The following is a 24,394-nucleotide window of genomic DNA, read 5'->3' as shown; positions in this document are numbered from 1 at the left end:
CCGATGACACCTTGAGATTAAAATGAATGTAGTTTTTCCCATCAATCATCACTGTATCTTCATTTATGAGCTTATCAAACTCTTGCTTTGCCTCTTCAAAGTATTCGGGATGGCTAGAAAGTGTATCCTCTAGAGTAAAATCGCAATTGAACATCAACGAAATCAAAGGGTGCAAATCATGACGTCCACATTTGTAGAGGAAGTCATACAATAGAGTTGCAGGTGTTTCTTTAATCTCTTTGTCCACATCAAACTCTACTTGAACTTGCGCCATGGCTAAATTCAAGGGTGTAGATAAGACATGGAAATTATTAGTTCAAGCAATGAATCAAGAGACAGTCGGTCTTAAACACCAAATCTCTGTGTGGTGAATGGATTCAACATAACGCGAGAGGAGATGCCAGAGGAAGCCAGGTATTCCTCCTCGCATTGTAGTGAATCTATTTTTCCTAACGCAAATAAAATTGCCGCTTCGTCAAGGACCTCTTCTCGCGTTATGGTGAATCGATTCACCATAATGTGAGGAGGCATATTGTGCTTCCTATGGGACCTTTGCTCGCGTTATAGTGAATCGATTCACTGCTACATGAGGACTTTTGCATCCTTTGGCGCCGCCTCTCATGTTCTGGTGAATTACAAATAAAGATACTTCTCATGTACCCATACTGAGAGAGGAGGTGCCAAACGAATTAAAATAGTCTTCCTCGCATTGTGGTGAGTCAATTCACCATAATGCGAGGAGTCATAGGTTAATGCGAGGAGTCATAGGTCTTCAATTCACCATAACATTTCTATCATGAAAAAACAAAGCAACAAGTTCTGCAAGAATGAAACCAAGAGAACGAAATAACAAAAGGAGAAGGAAGCACAAAAGAGATAAAAATACCAAGAAAACGAATCAACATTGGTCTCGCAGGAGATGGAGATGAAGGAGGTTGTCGTTATCTTTGATGGAGATGGAGGCTGGAGGTTTGTCTTTGTCGTTTGATACAAGACGATGAAGGAGGATGATTGTTGAAGGAGGTTGGAGGAGATAGTCGTTGATGGAGATGAAGGAGAATGATTGATGAAGGAGGTTGGAGGAGATAGTCATTGATAGAGATGAAGGCCGTTGGTGGGGAGATAAATGAGAATACGACCGGATAGGTATCCAAGAGAGGCAATTAAAAACCGTTTTTAATGCTATGCGACACGTGAGCGCCGCCTTTTCACCCGCCATTCCATGAATGCCACGTGGCAGCCTGCCATGTACCTAACACGTGTACACGCTATAAAGACTAATCAAAGTCGTTAATCACGCCACCTTTTTGTCCTCTTATCGATTTTCACCCACCATTCCATGAATGCCACATGGCAGCCCGCCATGTACCTAACATGTGTACACGCTATAAAGACTAATCAAAGCCGTTAATCACGCCACCTTTTTGTCCTCTTATCGATTTCGCCTTGTCCGTCCTCCTGTTTGCCTCCTTCCAACTTCCGACTACCCCCACACACTACTGAACCGATATTCCACCTCCTACACGACAATCTCCATCCATTCCCACGAATGAAATGTGAGTTTTTGTATATTACTTGATTGTTTTGTGAGTTTTTTGTATATTCCTTGATTGTTTTGTTTATTCTTTGACTGTTTGCCCTCTGCCATTGAATCTTGCTTTATAGTGATTTGATTCACCTTAAAGTAAATGACGGGCCATTAGAATCTCAATACGGCTCCATGTGTTATGGTGAATTGAATCACCAAAATACAAGATGGAATGGTAAGAGATTCACGATAATCCTCCTCCCGTTGTAGTAAATCGATTCACTATAATGCGAGGAGGATTGTTTTGCTTTGACTGGCCCTTGGTCTCCCGTTATGGTGAATCAATTCACTATAACGCAAGATCAAAGGGCAAAGGATTCACGATAATCCACCTCGCATTGGTGTCAATTAATTCACCATAATGCGAGGAGGATTATTGTGCTTTCAATGGCCCTTCATCTCGCGTTATGGTGAATGGATTCAACATAACGCGAAGAAGTGCATATTGCTTTCTTGGCCACCCTCTCTCGCGTTATGGTGAATTGTTAATCGTGTACTACTGAATAGCTAAGTTTTCTGCGCTTGCTTGCTTGTGTTTTCAGATGGCTCGTGTAAGGCATACAGCTAAACCCAAGGACAATGCGGGTCCCTCATCTAGTGTGGGAAGAAGATGGGCACTCTGAATGCCTCAAGATCGAGAAAATCAAGCAGTCCTTCCCGATTATCCAAACTGCAGTGCCTAGACAAAGGCGTTTCGCAGAGCATTCGTCAGTGCTGCGAGAAATCACACGATTTATGAAGCACCCGACTGCTGCTATTCCAAGATTACCTTTCCAGAGGCTTGTCAGGAGAATTTGCGAGCAAAATGGAATTTTGTTTAGGTGGAAGGCATCAGCCCTCTTTTGCTTGCAGGAGGCCGCAGAGGATTGGATGATTGAAATTTTTTTGGATAGTTACGTTCTTGCGGCCCATGCACATAGGGTCACAGTGATGAACAAAGATTTTTTCAGCCTAGTAGCCCTTCGTTTTAGATATGATAAGTTACTTAGGCCAGTTACAATTATTGATGCACGAATGGTGCAAATTTTGGATGTCCAAAAAGTGAGATGGCAGAGGGAGTTCCAGAACATGAACATGAGACTCAGGCAGTAAATTTTCGAGCAAGCGCTCAAAGGGAATATCATGTGGCAATTCTTGCATTGCAAACAAAAAGAGAAAATGTTCGCGCACTCCACGCTATGAATCGGGAGGCGCTTCAATTTTTGTTGCCGGAGTTCTATGTACCCTATCATATTAGAGGGCAAAGATGTTATTTCTCGATTCATGCTAAGGAGATAAACATTTTGTTTGATCCTAGAACTGAAGTCAACGACAAAGTGCTCAGATGTGTTTTAAGGTATACTCTTTTCTCTATCCTCCCATAATTTTTCATTCTTGGCTCTTAAAAGTTTATGCCTAACTCTTGATATGTTTTCTTGTGAAGTTTTGTTATTTCGCAATCGCCGGAGGATGTACACCATCGGGTGTTCCAGATTGATTCGCTAGTGTCAACACTTTTATTAGTAGAGTCAGTTCCCTATCTTGATGTGCTGAACTGGTTTCAGGAGGTCCAGCTGGACGATGCTCGAGTAATTTTTTTGGCATATCATGAAAAGTGAGTTTGTCTTTGTATCTCTCTTGCATGATGTTTATACGAATCACCATACACGAGTTATATAGTGCTTCCTTTGGCACGTGCTCTCGCTTCACAGTGAATCGATTCACCACTATGCGAGGAGGCATTTTGTTTTTCATCTGGCTTGAAACTAATAGAAATCTATTTGGATGTGATGCAGTGCCCATTGGAGTCTTGTTCTAGTCGATGTGCAAGACAATGTTATTTACCTTGCAAATTCAACATCTGGTGTCCATGGCAATGTTTTGCTGTGAGTTAAAATCATTACGATACATATCATTGTTTAAGTTAGAAGTCCGGATTGATCAGGATATTGATTGGTCTTTGTTTGCAGTGGTGTCAGGAAACTAATGGCCGCTTATGTGAGCATGGACACCGACACCCTGGAGCGAGCGACCATTCGAAGGGTTAGTGTGCCCAAACAAGATGATGGTTATAGCTATGGGTGGAGGGTTGCTCTCAATGCATTGTTGCTGCTACGGAGCATTTTTCAGCTCCCTTCAGAGGATGTAAGCATTTTTCAACTCCCATACGCATGCGTACTCTTGTTTATGTTAAGATTGTATATTATCATGTTGATCTTATGCCTTGATGAATTGTGATGGTAGTTTCCATCCATGTCTCGTTACGTGGACCTAGACGTCCAAACACTTTAAAGGGAGGAAACGATTGCGAAATGATCGAGGTCGCAGAAGCAATGCCTCTAGACGGCCCAATGGACTTTATCCCGCCCAATCCACGAGGGGGGATAGGCCCCCCTGAGCCTCTTAGATGGGCTCCGTACTTGGGAGAAAAGCCATGGATCCATCCTGAAGCCCAGGCCTATGGGTTCCAGTGATATATAGTTTTTTCCTTATCGATGTGTTGTTGGATTGTTTCTTCCAAAATGTACTCCACTCTGTAACATGCTATTTGTAAATATGCAACTACACATGTACATTTATATTTTTTTACACATATTTAGTATTATTCGAGAGAGAACATCAATTGTAAATGCACTTTTAATTTGAAAATCAGAGGATCAAATTTGCTACTGTGTTCCTTTACTTCTTGTTTTCTTACTTTAGGCCTTTTTGTGTACATAAAAATTCAATTGGGAAATTTTTACCTTCAATACATTGTTTTAAACAATAAAGCATTACAAAAGCAATGTTCTGAATAGATAAGTTTATTGCATATGGAAAATACATTGTCACCGTATACATATACATGGTGACATCATATATCTTCTAGTGCCTCCAATTCATGTGGGGCTGCAACATCTTTACAAATGATCTGATGCTCTCTTCTTCTACTTACCTTCCGACCATCGAGTTTGAAGCAAAATTGATCTGGAGGATTCTGAATAGCTACTTCTAATTCCTTCCTAACATATTCGAGAGTCCAATTCTCTTCCACTTCCAATGTCAATGATGGGTGACCCTGTCGAATCATAACTATATCTATCAAGCAAGAGTGGCTGCTATCTCTTGTACTTGGTCCATGCTTTCCCAGTTGTTATTGATCCATCGCCACCTTCTATAAGTAAATGACATGCACAGATGTTGCCTGGCAATATAGTATCTGATTCCAAAATATCATTAGGATAATTTTTCGAGTATAATCAAATAAGCTTTGTAACTATTTCACAAAAAGACATTTGAATGTTATAACACTCACCAAAATGCAATGTCGGAGGTGTTCAATCGACATTCGATCAAATCATCTCCCTTTGATGATTTCACTCTCCAACCTTTGTCAAAACAAATGATCAAGCCAGGCTTCATCTATATCTTTGCACATAAAAGTTATTCTAGTTTTTCTCAATTGTTTACAATCAAAAAATAAATCAACAAAGCATGCAATTGGAACAAACAAACTTAAGTGGACATTTCTTGCACCAATGCTAGGCTTCATAGCACATTTAATATCATTAAACATTTTGGTCCTGTATGACTCTATCACTTCTGTATCAAGCAATGGCCACTCAATCAGGGACTATCAAGTGCAGGCAAAGGAATACGTTCTGACTTTTCATGTCGACTCGATTGAGTGGGCAAGGTATAAAATGAGTCATAGAAATATGTTCTACTTCTTGCGAGATCACTTGGTGCACGACCTTCATATTGAAGTTCCCCCACCTCACCATGTACGACATTCAAGAATCCCGTCAAGCATTGTGCAGGCTCCCACTCCTGGAGATTGGATGAGTACAAATCTGTGCAAGGCAGAAAAATGTATATCAATCACCTTATTTGCAACATTGGAATACAAAACACAAGCACTTACAATGTGGTCTGTGTCTTGGAAGTCCTTCCAATGGTCCCACGTTGATCTCTTTTTGCATGAATACATGCTGGATCAACACTTCTTTGATAGTTTTCCCTCCTAGTGCCATCTTGAAGTCAAGGATCCTTCCTTTCCAATGTTTAGCCAAGTCTTCAGATGCCTTTTCCTTCACTCGGTAGTGGCCACGTTTTCCTAGCTGCATAGTGACCCAAGAGTACTTCATGTATACTTGGGGAATTTCGTTCTCGTCTTTTATGTTATATAACACAACAGATGAGATACTGCTCCTTGCTCGTTTCAGTCCAGTTTCGATTGCCATGAGAGGTTAACAGACGTATGAGAAAGAAGAAGTAGCAGAAAGTGGATGACTGAGCTAACCACTTTTGTGGATCAAGGAGGGAAGAAGAAATGAGGGACGGTGTGTCCTTTTGGGCGCTAAAGATGTTTCGAGTTTCAAAAGTGGAACCAAGTTGAGGGAATAACTAGGAGATTGGGTTTCTATCTATTCCAAGCATTCAAAATCATTAGTTCTAAGGGTGGTGGAAAGAATTTTTTAGTGCTCCACGTCTAACACAGGAATGTGGAAAACATTCTTTTATTATGTTAGGTGCTGACAAAAAAATGTTTAAAATATTTTAAGACAAGGTGATGGTTTTTTTAATATTTCATGAAGATAAGAGTTTCTCCACATTTTAGGTGGGTTTGTACAGAGGTCCCACCATCGGTGAATATCGTTGCTAGATTTCATGTCACTCAATCTATGTGTCTATTATTATATTATTATTGAAACGGCCCTCTTTTGAGTCTAGAATTTTCCTAATGGTAGCCGAATAGTTGCTTGAGAGTTTGCCCTTTGTTGATATTGAAGGCGAGGCCTTGGGCTCCTTCGAAGTAATGGTCCCAGGTGGGGAACGACTCCAACAAAGTGATGATGAGGTTGAAGAAGCGTATAGTGGCGATCATTGCTTGGTCAGGGACCTGGTCATAATGGCAGATAAATTCATGGTGGAAACGCCTGACCATCAATTCTTTAGTGCATGGATGTTGCACGGACGAGGGTGCAAACCATGGGAAGTTAAACTACAACTTTGGGTTCTTCTGTTGTTCTTCATGAAACGTCTTCCAAGCCCACCGTCTTTGAATGGGAAGGTAAGATGCAGCTGGTAATTTCTCGCCTATTTTAATGTAGGTGCAAAATACTTTCACAAGTTATGCTTGTGGAGATGCCACGATGTTAACCTTCCTGTACCTCGTGATATTTTGCTTGCAACTTCATGCGTTGCCAAGAGGGGGAGCGAGAGAGAGAAGTTTGCAGGGTTGTATAGGCGTGGCCTGGAAGAAGCGATGGGGCAGCAACAGATATTTGTACCAGCTAAAATTTGAAAAACCCCGCTATAAATTTATCAAGCCTTTATGTAAGGGTTGAATTTTATCACATTGAGTTAAAATACCAGAAAAATAGCCAAATTTGGCATAAAAAGCCAGTTGATGTGTGAGCATGCCCCTTTTTTAAAAAAACCGGTTAATAAAAATGTTTTTGTTGAGTCGTGGATGATAGTTTTGGTTGGCGCAGCAGTAGCTTCGACCACATCCATCTCTATGCAAATTAGGGTTTGTGGAGCTCACATTCGTCTTTTTGCATGTGGAATTGGGGTTGTTATATGCTCTTTCACATCATTGGGAGCACAACTCCTGTAAATCAACCAGTGCAGGCAAGACCCTCCGAGACAACGGACGGAGGTGAGCGGATCTCTCCCACACTCTCACTGCTTTCCTTAGCATCCTTTTGGAAAGAAAATGTGAGCAAATGTCATCATTTGCAGGCCTTTCACAATGGGTCATTAGCAACACAATGCTCTTGGATCAGCTTCCACAAAGCCTCTATCAGACCACTGAAGATTGCGGAGCAGTTGGCTACTAACGGCCTATCACACAATTGGTGTGATACAAAAAGTACCATTGTCCAACTAGCGAATGGAAAAGGAGCAGCACCTTCTGGTACCTCGTGATATTTTGCTTGCAACTTCATGCATTGCCAAGCGGGGGGGAGAGAGAGAGAAATTTGGAGGATTGTATAGGCGTGGTCGGAAGAAGCTAAGGCAACGTGGACGGGCTAAGGAAGGGACGCGGATGCGCTGCCGGACTGGGGCGTGGACGATTGGCGGCATGGCTGAGATGCGCGAGAGTCATCTGTTTTTGGTTTTTTTTTAAATATCAGAGTTCGTCGGTTAAGCGACGCTGGTGTAAGTGCATTGTTTAGGCCAAAAAAATAAAATAAAATGCAGTTCACACGTAACGTAAGCGACATGAAAACATGCGTCAAAAAAGCAACGCAACGGTTCATGCAACGCACCTCAAATAAAAGGACATTCATCATCGTATAAATGATGCTTTTGTAAAAATCCCTCATTTCAAGCCTGTCTTGCGAAGGGGGGATTGTGTCCTAGTGTCTATCCTTGAGTTTCCATTTGGTGTTCTTGACATTGTATATCATCAGTATGTCTACTACATTTATATACTTGTCCTTGAGTTGGTCATCAAACCAGTGCTTGCACTATAATTTTTTAACCATCAATCCATTTGAAGTCTTTGCTCACTAAGTTGCTCTAAGGCAAGTAGAGAGTTTTCCTTAAGGTTTTGTCTAGCCACAATTTACAGTCTTGGGACCAAGTGCTCCATTGGCATGACTACGTCAAGCTCAAATGCAAGATGAAAAGGTGTGCTATTTATAGCCACCTTGTATGGTGTGCGGTAGGCCCATAGAGCAAAGTGCAACTTGTGCTTCCAATTGCTCCCCTCAATGTTTCTACCATCTTGGTGAGAATAGTGCTTCAGGTCTTGTTTATGCTTTCGGCGTGGCCATTCACTTGTGGGTAATAAGGTGTCAAAATTTTGTACTCTGCAAAGAACTTTTTGAGCAAGAACTCCACCACTTCAATGATAAGATGTGTACTACAATCACTCAGTATTTCTAGTGGGCAAAATGGGTAATCACATTCTCATAGATGAACTTGGAGGGAACTCTCATGTCAAATTTTTGTGTAGCTTTGGCCTTGGTCCACTTTGTGAAATAGTTTGTGGATAAAATGCTCATGGGTTCCCTCTTAGCGGCTGGGCTATTCGGTTGGGTTAATGGGACTCAGAGAATCTAAACCCCATTTTTCAAATGGTTGTTCTGAAATTATAAGGGTTAGGGGCATTTGATCCTTCTCTTGGACTATGGCAAACACTTAGCATTCATCGTAGCATTTAACAAACTCGATTGCATCTCCCAAGAGTGTAGGCCATCAAAGTCCAACCTGGAGAACCTTGCGGGCTTGTCTAGGTGTCCTCTACCTGTGTCAAAAATGGGCTTGCTGAAGAATGGCAGTAAAAAAGTTACCTGGAGAACCTTGCGGGCTTGTCTAGGTGTCCTCTACCTGTGTCAAAAATGGGCTTGCTGAAGAATGGCAGTAGAAAAGTTATCTTCATTAATGCATTTTCTCATGATGTCATCTTGACCCTTCTTGTAAAGCATTCCTACTATTAATTGATATGGAGCCTTTCTTATGAGTCGTCTAGCTCTATCCTTTTTTATTGGCCTTTCTTATTAGTCGTCTAGGTCTATCCTTTTTTATTGGCGTCATAATATCATCTTGACCCTTCTTGTAAAGCATTCTTGCTATTAATTGGTAGGGGGCCACCTTCCTTATGAGGCACCTAGCTCTATGCTCTTTTGATGGGCTGCTTATTTATTAATGGGAAATCCATTGGCCAAGAAGTAGATGATATCTTCACTCCATTTTGGTACGAATGTGGAACAGTGGAGCATCGAGAAGATCATCTACCACTTCTAGAGCAGGTTATCCATTTGGAATTCTAGAAAGGTAGCCATTATTGACATGCATAGACCTCTTTTGCATGGTGATGGTGGTGAAATTGAGCTCCAATAGAATGAGCAACCATCTAATGATCCACCCCGTAGTGCAAGGCTTATCCACCAAATACAACAATGCTTGATGGGGTAAATAAAGAAAATAAATTTGGTAGCAAGGAATGCTTGTACTTCTTCATGGCATATGCCAGCTAACCCCTCTCTTTCAGTGGTTGTGTAATTTTGTTCAGCATCATTAAGTCTACAGCGGCTAGCAAACGGGTCATAGAGAATTCCATGTTGTGTCTATGATATCCAATAGCACATGCTGAAGTGTCAATATACATATGGAAATTAGATCCCAGTTGGGGGATTTCACAATGTTGCGTGCACTTTGCTAATACCTCCTCTTCAGTTTTTTGTATGCACATTGGCATTCATTCATCTATACTTCGAAGACAATCAACAACTTATACAAAGGTTTAGCATATAAGAAGATGAGTCTTTTGCAATACCCTACATGCCCCATGAACCTTTGCACCCCGATATGGTTTTACGAGTGATGGAAAATCTAAGATCACGTGGATCTTGTTCTCGTATGTGGAGATGTTGTTCTTGGAAACAATGCGTCCAAGGATGACACCCTATTGAACCCAAAGTTGACATTTAAGTGAGTTTAATGACATACAATAGAGTTTGCACCTCTCAAATATGAACCAAAGGTGAGTAAGATGCTCCTTTCACTTGGAATGCATGCATAGGTCATCAATGAATATCTCCAAGATCTTCTAAAGAAAATCCTTGAAGGGTATACACATAAGTCATTAGAAGGTGAAGGGCATTGGTCAAGTTGAATGGCATGATGCAATACACATAGGTTTCCCATTTTGTTAGCAAATGATGTCTCAGTTGGGTTGATCGTCACTTGGTTATAGCTAGAGAAGCCATCCAAGAAGCTATAAGCTTCTTGTCACAATGACTCTTTCCAATATGTGGTCTATGTAGGTCAAGGGGTAGTGATCACAAAGAATTATCATTTTTTAGGTTAGCATACAATCTAAGCTTTAAACTTTGCATTGGGAATGATCATTATCGGCAACGCCGATCAGTGTGCTCAATCCCACAAATCTTCTTTGACCATTTGATCATACTTGGGATTCATGTGATAGGCTCTCTATTTACATGGTTTCACACCTTCATGTAGAGGGATAGTGTGTTTCACCACTTCCAAAGGAATTCCCTTCTGTCAGTGTATTTCTAGGCAAGCACATCCTAAAATTCCTTGAGCAAGGATATCAGTTCTACTCCTTGTTTTGCAAAGGGGTGAGGTTTTACCAATGAACATCAGGGCTTAGATTCTTCACATCAGGGCTTAGATTCTTCACATGGGCTTAGGTCTTTAGCAAAATGAACATGCATTTAGGTTCTTCACCTGGGTGGCTAGCAAGGTTTATTTCTTTGACCTCGATGGGGGGGCCGCCATATGAAGCATGTGGCTCTTCACCTAAGCTGCTTTGAGCCTTCCTGCCATGTATCACTATGCTCTCAATGTTGTAGGACTTAAAGTACTCGGGAACTTGCCTCAGATCTTCCTTTGGTCCTCGTCACTTTTATAGAACAACAATGTCTCAGTCTGAGTGGTGACCTTGTTTAGGTCGGCTTCCCACTATCAAGTGTAGGTTTCATGTGAATCCCCAGCCTCAAGATAACAAAGCTAGTGAAGATCTGTCTCCATGGGGCGAAGATACTTCTTAGGATTTCTTCTATGCGGTTTTCTCCTTTTTCAATGGGATGACATCAAGCAAAAGTAGGCCTTGCACCTTCTCATTATCCTCTCCACTTAGTATTATAGCTTGCAAAGCATCACCATTAGTAACTACTTCATCAGAATTGATGCTCTTACACAGATCCTTCCCATTGAAGAAGTCCTGCAAGAGCTGTCGCACACCAATCCTTTATGAAGGGAGTCCATTTCAATGGTTGTCTATGTGCCGTGGAAAATAAGGTCATGGAGACATTAAATAAGGATAGGCCGATATGCTTTCCCTTTAATCCGGGAGCATGTATGGATGATGTATACCTTTGTTATCCATTTGATATAGGAGGATACATGATTAACCTCACCCCCACTGGCGATGGTTCTCAACATTTGCCATTGGATCCAAGAGCTTCTAGAGCCAGTCTTGAGATATACGCATGCTAGGATTCCATTTGACTCATGCGATTGTATTCTTATTTTCATCTTCAGTGGTATACCCCTATCTTTTCGATTCGATCCTTGCGGCTATGTGACTGATGTGGGGTTGGGCAGCTCTTCATTTGAGTGTTTCATTTTTCTTTGGGATCCTAGTGGATATATGTGGTCATGCGACTCATGGATCGAATTTTGGCTTTTGTATATAGCCACTTATATACCTTGTGTGTGCAACCACCCTCCTTCGATTTTGAGGATAAAATAATTGTAGAAGGGGATGGTTTATAATGAAGAGATTTTGGGGTACACATGCACATGGGGATGGGCCTAGGCACTTTGAGCTTCGGCACATCTACATATATGATATATGGGGGCCTTAGACTCTAAAGGTTATAGGGTTTATGGCTATTTTACCTTTTGACCTTTTTGGACGTAATACAATTACCATTTTTGGAGGTCCAAGATATTGGCTATGGTGGTACTCCCTTGAGTACATGTGAACACTCCATTATGAGTGTGTGGTACTCCACTTGAGTGCAACCTTTCTCTCTCCTCTACTCCTCTCTTGTAGTGAGGGCACTCCATAATACGGTGTGGAACCTTGCATTGGAAGCATTGCATAGGTGGCCTCCGTACCATTTTTTTGAGGCCTCTCACTCTTTATTGCACCATAGCTTTGCACATAGAGGTGTAATCAATGGGTGTGGAGCCTATTCAAGATACCCATAGGAATCATACTATTGCACCATAGCTTTGAGCAGAGAGGTGTAATTGATGGGTGGATCCTGCTTATATAGCTGTTGTTGGTCATAAGACTCAATGTATCTCTCATGTTCTTGTTGGTCATAAGACTCAATGTATCTCTCATGTTCTTGGTTATCTTATTTTGCGGGCAGGGTCACCTTGTACTATTGTACTGGTGTGGTGGTTCTTGGAGGAGCCAATTGAGGTGGTAGTACTGGAGGCAATTGGGGTGGTCTATACATACTTCTCCTGGTTTTCTTATTCTACAGGCATTGTCACTGTGTACTGTTATACTGGTGCCGCAGTTCTTCGAGGAACCGATTGAGGTGGTAGTATTATCGGAGGCAATTGGGGTGGTACATACCTCTCTGGTAAGGGTTTTGATAAGTAGGCACTGGAGTTTGTGGGCTAGCAAGGCTAATGGTTTCCTTGGTGCGGGGAGTGGAAGTCCACCATACTAGGTTTCCTTGGTACCAAGAATGAGTTGTGTCATGGTTACCTTGGTCCTGGTAATGGGCACAAAATTGTTGTTATCTAGGCCACACTCTGTAATCGTATGATTTCGGGCAACGAATTGTGCACCAAACCATATCTCTTTGTGGGAATAGGTGTGGGTGTCTAACTTGAGGTATTGGTTGGAGATACCCCTTGCCCCATTGCTAGCCTAAACGGTTTTACCAGATTCTATGCAAACTTGTCTATGATCATGTCCCTAACTAGGACTCTAGCTGGTATTATTGGCCAACGATGAGGCTTTGGATGTTGCATCCCTATCTCTTAGTTTGGGTGGATGACTTATATATCCTTGTCTTGCAAGTTATCTACTAGGTCTATTGCCTCGCGGCATCACTCATTGAAGATGTAGTGCCGAGACGTATAGAGATGGTCATGAAGCATCTTACTCTTAAGAATCAATCGAGCAATAGATCATCCAGTCTTTCGCATGAGTGCTGCATCTCATATATGGAGATACTCTAGCAATGTAATCTCACATTATTTCTCCCTCCTTGTGCTTCAAGTTATAGATATGTGCAATGGGGCTCCATGTAGCTCTAGTGGGCAAGAATCCCACCATGGGCAAGAATGGGGCTCCATCTAGCTCCACTAGGCAAGAATCCCACTATGAAAGTGTGTCTCAAAACCTTGTAGCTGACCTTATCAAGTGGATTTAATGACTTAAATCACTGTTGCCATATATATAGGCAGTGATGTGTGTGAACACACTTAGGACCGACGGGGCACTTTTTCCCTCTTTAGGAGGTTTTTTCCCCCAGCTTGTATATACGCCCATTCTTCTAGGGCTAAAAAATCTTTGTACATTGACACAATCTAATACACTGTGTGTTGTGTGCATTCTTGATTCTTCTTCTCCAAGCTTTGTGTGCTTTCTTGCAACCCTAATTCCAACAATTGGTATCAGAGCAGGCATCGGCTCCCAGGGCTATGCCGCTAGCACCCTCCGACTCACGTTCTCCGATTGAGGTGAGCTTTCACGAGCGCTTGCAAGTCCCTTTACTCTCCAGAAAGACCCGTAGGGCTATGCGTTCTCAGAAATTGCATTTGAGGTCGTTTCGGGCTCCGTTTTTGCATTACAAGTTCTGTACAGGTGTTTTCGTCATTTTGTGCAAAAACTTCAACAGTGCAGTTTTCTGCAAAACAGGCATACGTATTCTATTATGGACCGTGCTACATAGCACGAGTTGTTTTCTGTTCAGTCTTTGCTTCATTACAAGTAGCTTTTGTATCAGTTTCAGTTAGTGGCCATGGCTGATAACAGCAATGATGTATTTTGTATGTTGTCTGCTGATGACAAACTGGATGGAGACAGCAACTACCCACTTTGGGCATACATGATGCAGCATGTTTTGGTTGCAAAAGGAGTGTGGAACATTGTGCAGGGTATGGATGTACGTCTAGGTTCTGTGGATGTAGTAGGATCTGTTGAGGATGTTGGCAGGTTCTAGCAGCTCTACTGTTGCTACTGTTTTACCCACTACTGAACAAGCTCGTTGGGATGGTAAAGATGCGCAGGCTCATGCCTTGATTGCACTTTCTGTCAAATGTAACATCACTCCACATATTCGTTCAGCTAAAACAGCAAAACAAGCTTGGAATATTCTAGCTAGTTTGTATGCAGGTCGTAAATAACGAGGCAAAAATCTCTTACCTGCGTAAAGAGCTAAAATCGAAGATTATGCAGGAAGATGATGACATGAATGTTTTTCTTGCTGAGATTAAAGATCTCAAGGAACAGTTGATTTCTACAGGTGAGATTATTTCTGATCATTCTCTTGTGCAGACTGTTCTTGATGCTTTACCTGAGTCATATCAAACTTTTGCTTCCACGTGGAGATTTGTTACTGAGGACAAACCTGATGTTGTCAAGTATGATACTTTAGTCAACAAGCTCTTGCAAGAAGCGCAGTCCAGGCAAAACAGGGCTAGGCAGCGTGCAGTTGATCAGGCATTTGTTGCTGCCCCAGCAGAGAAGAAGTGGTAAGGCAGCCCCTTCCACTATTTCTTCTCCTATTAGTAGGTCTACAACTTCTTCTCCTTCCACGGGTAGCAACAATAGGTCTGAGAAGGCTCTTGATAAAGGCAAGAAAAAGATCAGGTGCAACTATTGTAAGGCAACTGATCATGTCATTAAGAATTACCCTAAGCTAAAGGCTAAAGAAGAAAGAGTCAAATGCAGCTAAAGGCTAAAGAGGCAAAGAAGAAAGAGTCAAATGCAGCCACAATAGCGGATGCTTCTACAAATGCAGATTCTGAAAATGTTGTGCAGGATACAGAATGGGCATTTAGCATGTATTGCCAGTATGACCCATCTGTACATGATGCATGTTTGGCAGTTTCTGTTGGCTCTGATGTATGGTATTTTGACTGTGGTGCTACAAAGCACATTACCTCGCATCGTGATATGTTCACTTGTCTTGAGGCTGTCTCTAATGGGAATACTATCACATGTGCCAATAATGCTTCTTACCCAGTGAAGGGCGTTGGTAAAATTATGCTTACTGCTGCAAATGGCAGCGCTTTCACACTTTCAGATGCTTTGTATGTGCCAGGGATAAAGAAGAATCTATTGTCTGTCTCTGCGCTTGCTAGACTTGGACTTGTAGTCAAATTTGTGGATGACAGATGTACTGTTCTCATGATTTGACTTCTGGTGATACGATTATTGCATCTGGCACCTTGTTTTGTGGGCTGTATAGGCTCAATTCTTATGACAAGTGTGTGGAAGATTCAGCAAATGCAGTTTCTGATGAAAAGGCAGTTTCAGATGCAAAACTATGGCATGCTCGTTTTGGTCATCTGAACTTTGCTAGTTTGCTGCGTTTGCAGAAATTTGATATGGTTGCTTCATTGCCCCCTCTTGAGGCACCAGTGAAACATGTTTGTGAAGGCTGTATTTTGGGCAAAATGCAGCGTTTTGCGTTTCCAAAGGATGGTTCTATGCGGGCCACTCGCAAATTGCAACTTGTACATAGTGATGTATGTGGGCCTATGCAAACTCCGTCATTTGGTAAACACTTGTACTTCGTGACTTTCATTGATGATTACTCAAGGCATGCATGGGTATATCCACTGAAGGCAAAGTCCGAAGTGTTTTTGTGCTTTTTTGCTTATGGTTAAAAATGTATCCAATTGTACTGGGCACCCTCCGTTCTGATCGAGGGGGGAGTAGTACATGTCTAAAGAGTTTGATGCATTTCTGGCTAGTCATGGGATAAAACACCAATGTACAGTGCCGTATACCCCTCAACAAAATGGTGTTGCTAAGAGGAAAAACAGGTCACTTATGGAGATGGTGTTGGAATTAGGGTTGCAGGAATGCACACACAACTTCAAGAAGATGAGGAAGCTTGAGCACAACACAGTAGTGTATTATGAGTGCCAAAAATGAAAGATAACAAGCCCTAGAAGATAATGGGCGTATATACAATGCACGGGGGAAAAAACCTCCTAGTGAGGGAAAAAGTGCCCCGGCGGTCCTAAGTGTGTTCACACACATCACTACTATAATATGGTAACAAATCCCCCCTGGAGTGATGCGGTGAACAAGAGCTAGCACTCATGTATAGGGAAGTGTCTAGCTATGTGGACGAATCCACAAAAGGGAGTAAGCCCAAAGCTTTGCGAAAAGCTTCGAACTTCTCACGAGGCAGAGCCTTTGTGAAAAGGTCTGCAAGGTTATCCTGTGTTGGCACATAAGCCAAACTGATCTCTCCTGCAGAGAGTCTCTCCCTGACATAATGGTAGTGCACCTCAATGTGCTTCGTACGAGCATGGAACACTGGGTTCCGCGCAACTGCCAATGCGCTCTGACTGTCAGTGAAGATGGTGGTGGCAGATGGCTGCCCAACACCCAAATCAGCCATAAGGCGTCTGAGCCACACACACTCAACCGTAGCTGTGAAAGCTGCCCTGTACTCAGCTTCACAACTAGAAGTGGCCACAGTAGGCTGCTTCTTGCTCAACCATGATATGCATGAGCTTCCAAGCATGAAGCAAAAACCACTCGTGGACACGCGTGTGTCATAACAACCAGCCCAGTCAGAATCTGAAAAAACATGTAAATCTGGCGGCAATGATCCCCCCTTGGGATAAAACAACCCAAGATGCCGAGTACCACTCAAATAGCGAAAGATACGCTTCACTGCCTGCCAATGCTTAATGCCTGGGCTATGCATAAATCTGCTCACCTGTGAGACTGCAAACTGAATGTCTGGCCTCGTAATGCATACATAAATGAGGCAACCAACAGCTGTCTGATAGAGTGTGACATCAAAGTGATCTCCAGCATCATGAAGACTCAACTTCAAACCTGTCTCCATTGGAGTAGCAATAGGCTTGCAGTCTTCAAGGCCAAATCTCCGCAACAATGTTTCAATATACTTTGTCTGACACAAAGCAATACCTCCATCACACTGCTTAAATTGTATCCCCAAATAATGATGCAAATGCCCCAAATCTGACATCTCAAAAGAGGCATTCAAATCAGCCTTAAAATCAGCAATATGACTCTCATTTGGTCCTGTGAGCAGCATGTCATCGACATAGAGAGCAATGATTAGATGTACACCATCCACACGTTTAACATACAAAGTGCTTTCTGTTGGACTATTCTGAAACCCATGTGCAGTCAAATATGCATGTATTTTTTCATACCAAGCTCGTGGAGCTTGCTTTAAACCATATAAAGCCTTTTTTAACCTGCACACTTTGTTTTCCTGCCCTCTTTGAACAAAACCACGAGGCTGCGATACATACACCTCCTCATGCAAATCTCCATTTAAGAACGCAGTCTTTATGTCCAGCTGATGTACATTCCAACCATTATGAGCTGCTAATGCACAGATGCTACGAACAGTGGTCATACGACATGTGGGAGCAAAAGTCTCATCAAAATCAATGCCCTTCTCTTGAGCATAACCTTTTGCAACAAGCCTAGCCTTATGGCGATCCACTGTGCCATCAGGCTTACGCTTCAATTTGTATACCCACTTAGTGCCAATGGCCTTCTTGCCAGGGGGCAAGTCACATAAAGACCATGTACCATTCTTCATAATAGCATCGTATTCTGCTTGCATAGCAGCCATCCAATTTTCTGAACTTTGTGCCTCATCAAATGAGACAGGCTCACTTTCATCGCACATACTAGAAACAGCCAATGCATAACAATCTGACGCATAAGAGGCACCATGAGAGCCAGAACGAGTGCGACTAGACAAAGGGGCATCCAACTTGCTGTCACGCAAAGTCTGCACCAGCCATCTAGGCATATTCCTAGAGCCCTCAATCTCTTGTCTCTCATCCTCAAGTGCATCATGCACATCTGCATCAGATATAGGCTGATCTGTGCCATCATTCAAAACCTGCATAGGCTGAAAAACTGCCTCATGAGGTATTGCACTTGACTGTGCACCACTGAAAAGAGGCAACAATGTATCATAGACATCACATGAGCTGATATCTGTCTCCTTAGTACATGAAACCAAGGGCTGAACTGCATCTTCCACAAATACAACATCACGGCTAACCAAAATGCGCTTTGTCTGTGGATGATACAAACGATAGCCTTTGCTCTCAGCACTATATCCAACAAAAATACATTTGACAGCTTTGTCATCCAATTTTCTGCGATGTTGCACAGGCACTAATGCATATGCCAGGCAACCAAAAACACGTAAATGGCCAACAGATGGCTTGCGGCCATGCCAAGCCTCATATGGAGTGACAACCTGTAATGCTTTGGTGGGACACCTGTTTAGTACATAAGTGGCACACATGACAGCCTCAAGCCAAAAACCATGTGGTAGACTTTGACTCTTAACCATACATCTTGCCATTTCCATGAGAGACCTGTTTTTTCTCTCAGCCACACCATTTTGCTGTGGTGTATACGGCACTGTACATTGGTGTTTTATCCCACGCTCAGCCAGAAATGCATTAAATTCTGAAGACATATACTCCCCCCCTCGATCTGAACGGAGGGTGCCCATCTTACTTTCTGACACATTTTCAGCCATAACCAAAAACTGTTTGAAGCACAAAAACACTTCGGACTTTGCCTTCAAAGGATATACCCATGCATGCCTGGTAAAATCATCAATGAAAGTCACGAAGTAAAGGTAGTTTCCAAATGATGGAGTTTGCATGGGACCACAAACATCACTGTGAACAAGCTGCAATCTGCGTTCAGCTCTCACTGATCCATCTTTGGGAAAGGAAGCACGCTGCATTTTACCCAATATGCAGCCCTCACAAACATGCTTGACAGGTGCCTCAAGCTTAGGCAAAGAAGACACCATTTCAGATTTCTGCAGGCGCAGCAAACTTGCAAAATTCAGATGACCAAAACGTGCATGCCACAGTTTTGCATTTGAAATAGCCTGCGTATCCATAATAGCACATGCTGAATCCTCTACACATTTGCCATCCATATTGAGCTTATACAGCCCTCGACATAGTGAACCAGATGCTACAATGATGTCACCACAAGAGAGATCATGAACAGTACATCTGTCATCCACAAATTTTACAACCAAACCTGTTTTGGCAAATGCGGAGACTGACAGCAGATTCTTTTTGATCCCTGGCACATACAATGCATCAAAAAGTGTAAAGGTGTTGCCATTTGCAACATTCAGCACAATCTGTCCAACTCCTTTAACGGGATAAGAGGAGTTATTGGCACAAGTGACAGTATTCCCTGTGGGAGCAGACTCAAGGAAAGTGAATAAACTGCGCTGCGAGGTGATATGCTTAGTGGCACCACTGTCAAAGTACCATACATCTGAATCTACTGCAGACATACATGTGTCATGCAAAGATGGGTCATAACTGCACTGCGCATTGAATGCCCATTCTGTATCTAGCACAACATTAGCAGATTCATTGTTAGAAGGAGAGGCATCTGCAACAGCCATACCAGCCTCTTTCTTCTTAGCCTCTTTCGCAGCCAGCTTAGGACACGCTTTGATGACATGATCATTTCCCTTACAGTACTTGCAAAATGTCTTCTGTTTGTCACCCTTCTTCTCATCTTTGTCTTCCTTCTTTGGTTGCGCAGCATTTGCAGATTTCTGCTTACTAGAAGAAAAGCCAGCTTTACCTTTCCCGCTTCTCTGACTAGCAACGAAAGCTTGATCTGCGACACGCATATTATTCCTGTTTTGCCTTGACTGGTCTTCTTGCAGCAAAACAGAAACTAACTCCTCAAATGATAAGGCATTGGGATTGCCTTTCATCATCAAGCGAAGAGTGGAAGCAAAACCCTGATAAGAATCTGGTAGACCATTCAAAACAGTCTGCACAAGTGAACTGTCTGACAGGATTTCATCTGCAGAAATGAGCTGCTCTTTGAAATCCTTGATCTTTGTCAAAAAGCTATCCATAGAATCACCTTCGTTCATATGCTCATTCTCCAACTGTTTTCGGAGATAAGCAACACGAGCCTCATTTCTTGCCTGATACAATGTGGCAAGTACATCCCAAGCATCCTTAGAAGTCCTGCAGGAGCGAATATGTGGGATAATGGTACGTTTGACAGACAGCGCAATCAAGGCATGAGCCTGCGCATCTCTACCATCCCAACGAATCTGCTCTGCTGAAAGTGGTGGTTCTCGAACAGCTGCTACAGCACTTGTGCCTGCACCATCATCAACAGTACCTGTTTCTGATGTGTTTGCAGCATTCCCAGCCACAATAGGACGTGCATCAATACCCTGCACAATATTCCATAACCCCTTTGCTACCAATACATGTCGCATCATATATGCCCACAATGGATAGTTGGTGCCATCCAACTTATCCTCAGCAGCCAACATGCGGAATACATCATTGTTGTCAGCCATGGCCAATGACTGTACTACTAGATGTAAATGCTGTCTGCAAGAGGTAAACCTGTATAAAATCGACCTGTGCTATGCAGCACAGCCCAAAACAGACGAATGGGCACCTGTCCTGCAGATTTTAATCTTGACAGAAAATCTGCACAGTAGGACGATTTTGCCTGCGCAGTACTTGGAATGCAAAAACGGAGGGCGAAATGACTTCAGATCAAAATTCTGAAACGACCGAGCCCTACGGGCTCGCCCACGGCATATACTAACCTACAGACGCTCGTGAAACCTCGTTGCAATCGGAGGAGATGAAGCGGCAGGTGCCGGTGATGCTGCCCGGGAGAAGGAAGCCTGCTCTGATACCAATTGTTGGAATTAGGGTTGCAGGAATGCACACACAACTTCAAGAAGATGAGGAAGCTTGAGCACAACACAGTAGTGTATTATGAGTGCCAAAAATGAAAGATAACAAGCCCTAGAAGATAATGGGCGTATATACAATGCACGGGGGAAAAAACCTCCTAGTGAGGGAAAAAGTGCCCCGGCGGTCCTAAGTGTGTTCACACACATCACTACTATAATATGGTAACAGATGGCACGATGTATGGTCAAGAGCCAAGCTTTGCCACATGCGTTTTGGCTTGAGGTTGTCATGTGTGCTGTACTCAATAGGTGTCCTACTAAGGCCTTGCAGTCTGCTACTCCATACGAAGCTTGGCATGGCAGGAAGCCTTCTATTGGTCACTTGCGTGTCTTTGGTTGCTTGGCCTATGCTTTAGTGCCTGTGCAACAACGTAGAAAATTGGATGATAAGGCTGTCAAATGCATTTTTGTTGATTACAGTGCTGAGAGCAAGGGTTACAGATTGTATCATCCGCAATCAAAGCGTATCTTGAGATGTTCTTGTGGAAGATGCAGCCTTTGTTATCATGTACCAAAGAGACAGGTGTGAGCTCACGGGATGTATTTGATACGTTGTTGCCTCTGTTTATAGGTGGGAATTCAAATGTAAGTTCTAATGAGGTAAATATTCAGCCTATGCAGATTTCAAACGACATCATAGATTTGCCTATTTCCAATGCAAATTTACAGGATGTAATTTATGAGGATAGGGCTGAAAATGAGTAGGCTAGAGGTATGCCTAAATGGCTGGTGCAAACCTTGCGTGATAGTAAAATTGATGCACCTATGTCTAGTCGTACTCATTCAGGTTTTCAGCATGCCTCTTATGCATCAGATTGTTATGCTTTGGCTGTGTCTAGTATGTGTGAAGAGGAAGAACCTCTTTCATTTGATGAGGCACAAAAATTAGAAAATTGGTTGGCTGCAATGCAAAGTGAATATGATGCTATAATGAAGAATGGTACATGGTCTTTGTGTGATTTGCCTATTGGTAAAAAGGTCATTGGATGTAAGTGGGTTTTTAAGTTGAAATGAAAGCCAGATGGCAGTGTTGATCGCTATAAGGCTAGACTTGTTGCAAAGTTGCAAAGGGTTATGCTCAAGAAAAGGGCATTGATTTTGATGAGACCTTTGCTCCCACTTGTCATATGACTACCATTCGTAGCATTTGTGCATTGGCAGCTCATAATGGTTGGAATGTACATCAGTTGGACATAAAGACTGCGTTCTTGAATGGAGATTTGCATGAGGAGGTGTATGTATCGCAGCCTCGTGGTTTTGTTCAAAGAGGGCATGAAAACAAAGTGTGTAGGTTGAAAAAGGCTTTATATGGTTTAAAGCAAGCTCCACGAGCTAGGTATGGCTTTATATGGTTTATATGGTTTAAAGCAAGCTCCACGAGCTAGGTATGAAAAGATACATGCATATTTGACTACACATGGTTTTCAGAATAGTCCAATAGAAAGCACTTTGTATATTAAACGTGTGGATGATGTACATCTAATCATTGCTCTCTATGTCGATGACATGCTGCTCACAGGACCAAATGAGAGTCATATTGCTGATTTTAAGGCTGGTTTGAATGCCTCTTTTGAGATATCAGATTTGGGGCATTTGCATCATTATTTGGGGATACAATTTAAGCAGTGTGATGGAGGTATTGCTTTGTGTCAGATTTGTGTCAGACAAAGTATATTGAGACATTGTTGCGGAGATTTGGCCTTGAAGACTGCAAGCCTATTGCTACTCCAATGGAGACAGGTTTGAAGTTGAGTCTTCATGATGCTGGAGACCACTTTGATGTCACACTCTATCAGACAGCTGTTGGTTGCCTCATTTATGTATGCATTACGAGGCCAGACATTCAGTTTGCAGTCTCACAGGTGAGCAAATTTATGCATAGCCCAGGGTCTCAGCATTGGAAGGCACTTAAACGCATCTTTCGCTACTTGAGTGGCACCATACATCTTGGGTTGTTTTATCCCAAGGGGGGATCGTTGCCGCCAAATTTACATGCTTTTTTGGACTCAGATTGGGCTGGTTGCTATGACACAAGAGTGTCCACAAGTGGTTTTTGTTTCATGCTCTCGGTAGCTCATGCATATCTTGGTTGAGCAAGAAGCAACCTACTGTGGCCACTTCTAGTTTTGTGAAGCTGAGTACAGGGCAGCTTTCACAGCTACGGTTGAGTGTGTGTGGCTTAGACGGCTTATGGCTGACTTGGGTGTTGGACAGGAGTCTGCCACCTCTATCTACACTGACAGTTAGAGCGCATTGGCAGTTGCGAGAAACATGTTTTTCATGCTCGCACAAAGCACATTGAGGTGCATTATCACTATGTCAGGGAGAGACTCTCAGCAGGAGAGATCAGCTTGGCCTATGTGCCAACATAGGACAACCCCGTCGATCTTTTCACAAAGGCGCTTCCTCGTGAGAAGTTCGAAGCTTTCCGCAAAGCTTTGGGCTTGCTCCCCTTTGTGGACTGATCTACTTCGGGCATGGCACTTCCCTATACATGAGTGCCAGCTCACACACCATCACTCCCAGGGGAGATTTGTTTTGCCATATATATAGGCAGTGATGTGTGTGAACATACTTAGGACCGCCGGGGCACTTTTTCCCTCTTTAGGAGGTTTTTTTCCCCGGCTTGTATATACGCCCATTCTTCTAGGGCTAAAAAATCTTTGTACATTGACACAATCTAATACACTGTGTGTTGTGTGCATTCTTGCTTCTTCTTCTCCAAGCTTTGTGTGCTTTCCTGCAACCCTAATTCCAACAATCACTAGCTTAACTCACTTAGTGTCTCAAGACCTTGTAGTTGACCTTTTCAAGTGGATTTAGCGGGGGGGATTCACTCTTAGAAAACTTATGATATCATGTGAGTGTACAAGAGGGGGGGTTTTGAAATGAGGCATAAGCTTATAAGGTAGGGGTAAGGCCATGTATTTAGGTGAATACTAAATCTTAAATTTAAGTTAAGGGGAGGGGGCCTCCGGCGGAGGGGGGGTGATTTACAGTGATGATTTCCTAGTACTTAACATCTATTTCTTGGTAGGGGGAGGGGTCCTCCGGCGGAGGGGGGTGATTTACAGTGATGATTTCCTAGTACTTAACATCTATTTCTTGGTAGCATGCATGAAGTACTTATGTTCGCTCAATAAGGTTCAAAGTAATATACTTTAATCTAAGAAGAGGGGGTGTGTAAATGCTAGAGAAAATAACATAGATATAAGGAAGGGGGGTGACATAGTCATTTTTAAAGGTATCCTTATAAGCTTAAATAGGGGGGTGTTATCATCTTATATAAGAATCATATATAGGGGGTTTTCTTGAGGTTCATGCACGGAGGTGACGTTCCCCTTTATTGTGAGTGAATCCC

The sequence above is a fragment of the Cibotium barometz genome, chromosome 28, assembly GCF_041138505.1.
Source record: "Cibotium barometz isolate CiBa-2024 chromosome 28, ASM4113850v1, whole genome shotgun sequence".
NCBI classification, from domain to species: domain Eukaryota; kingdom Viridiplantae; phylum Streptophyta; class Polypodiopsida; order Cyatheales; family Cibotiaceae; genus Cibotium; species Cibotium barometz.
This window is presented reverse-complemented; position numbering follows the sequence as displayed.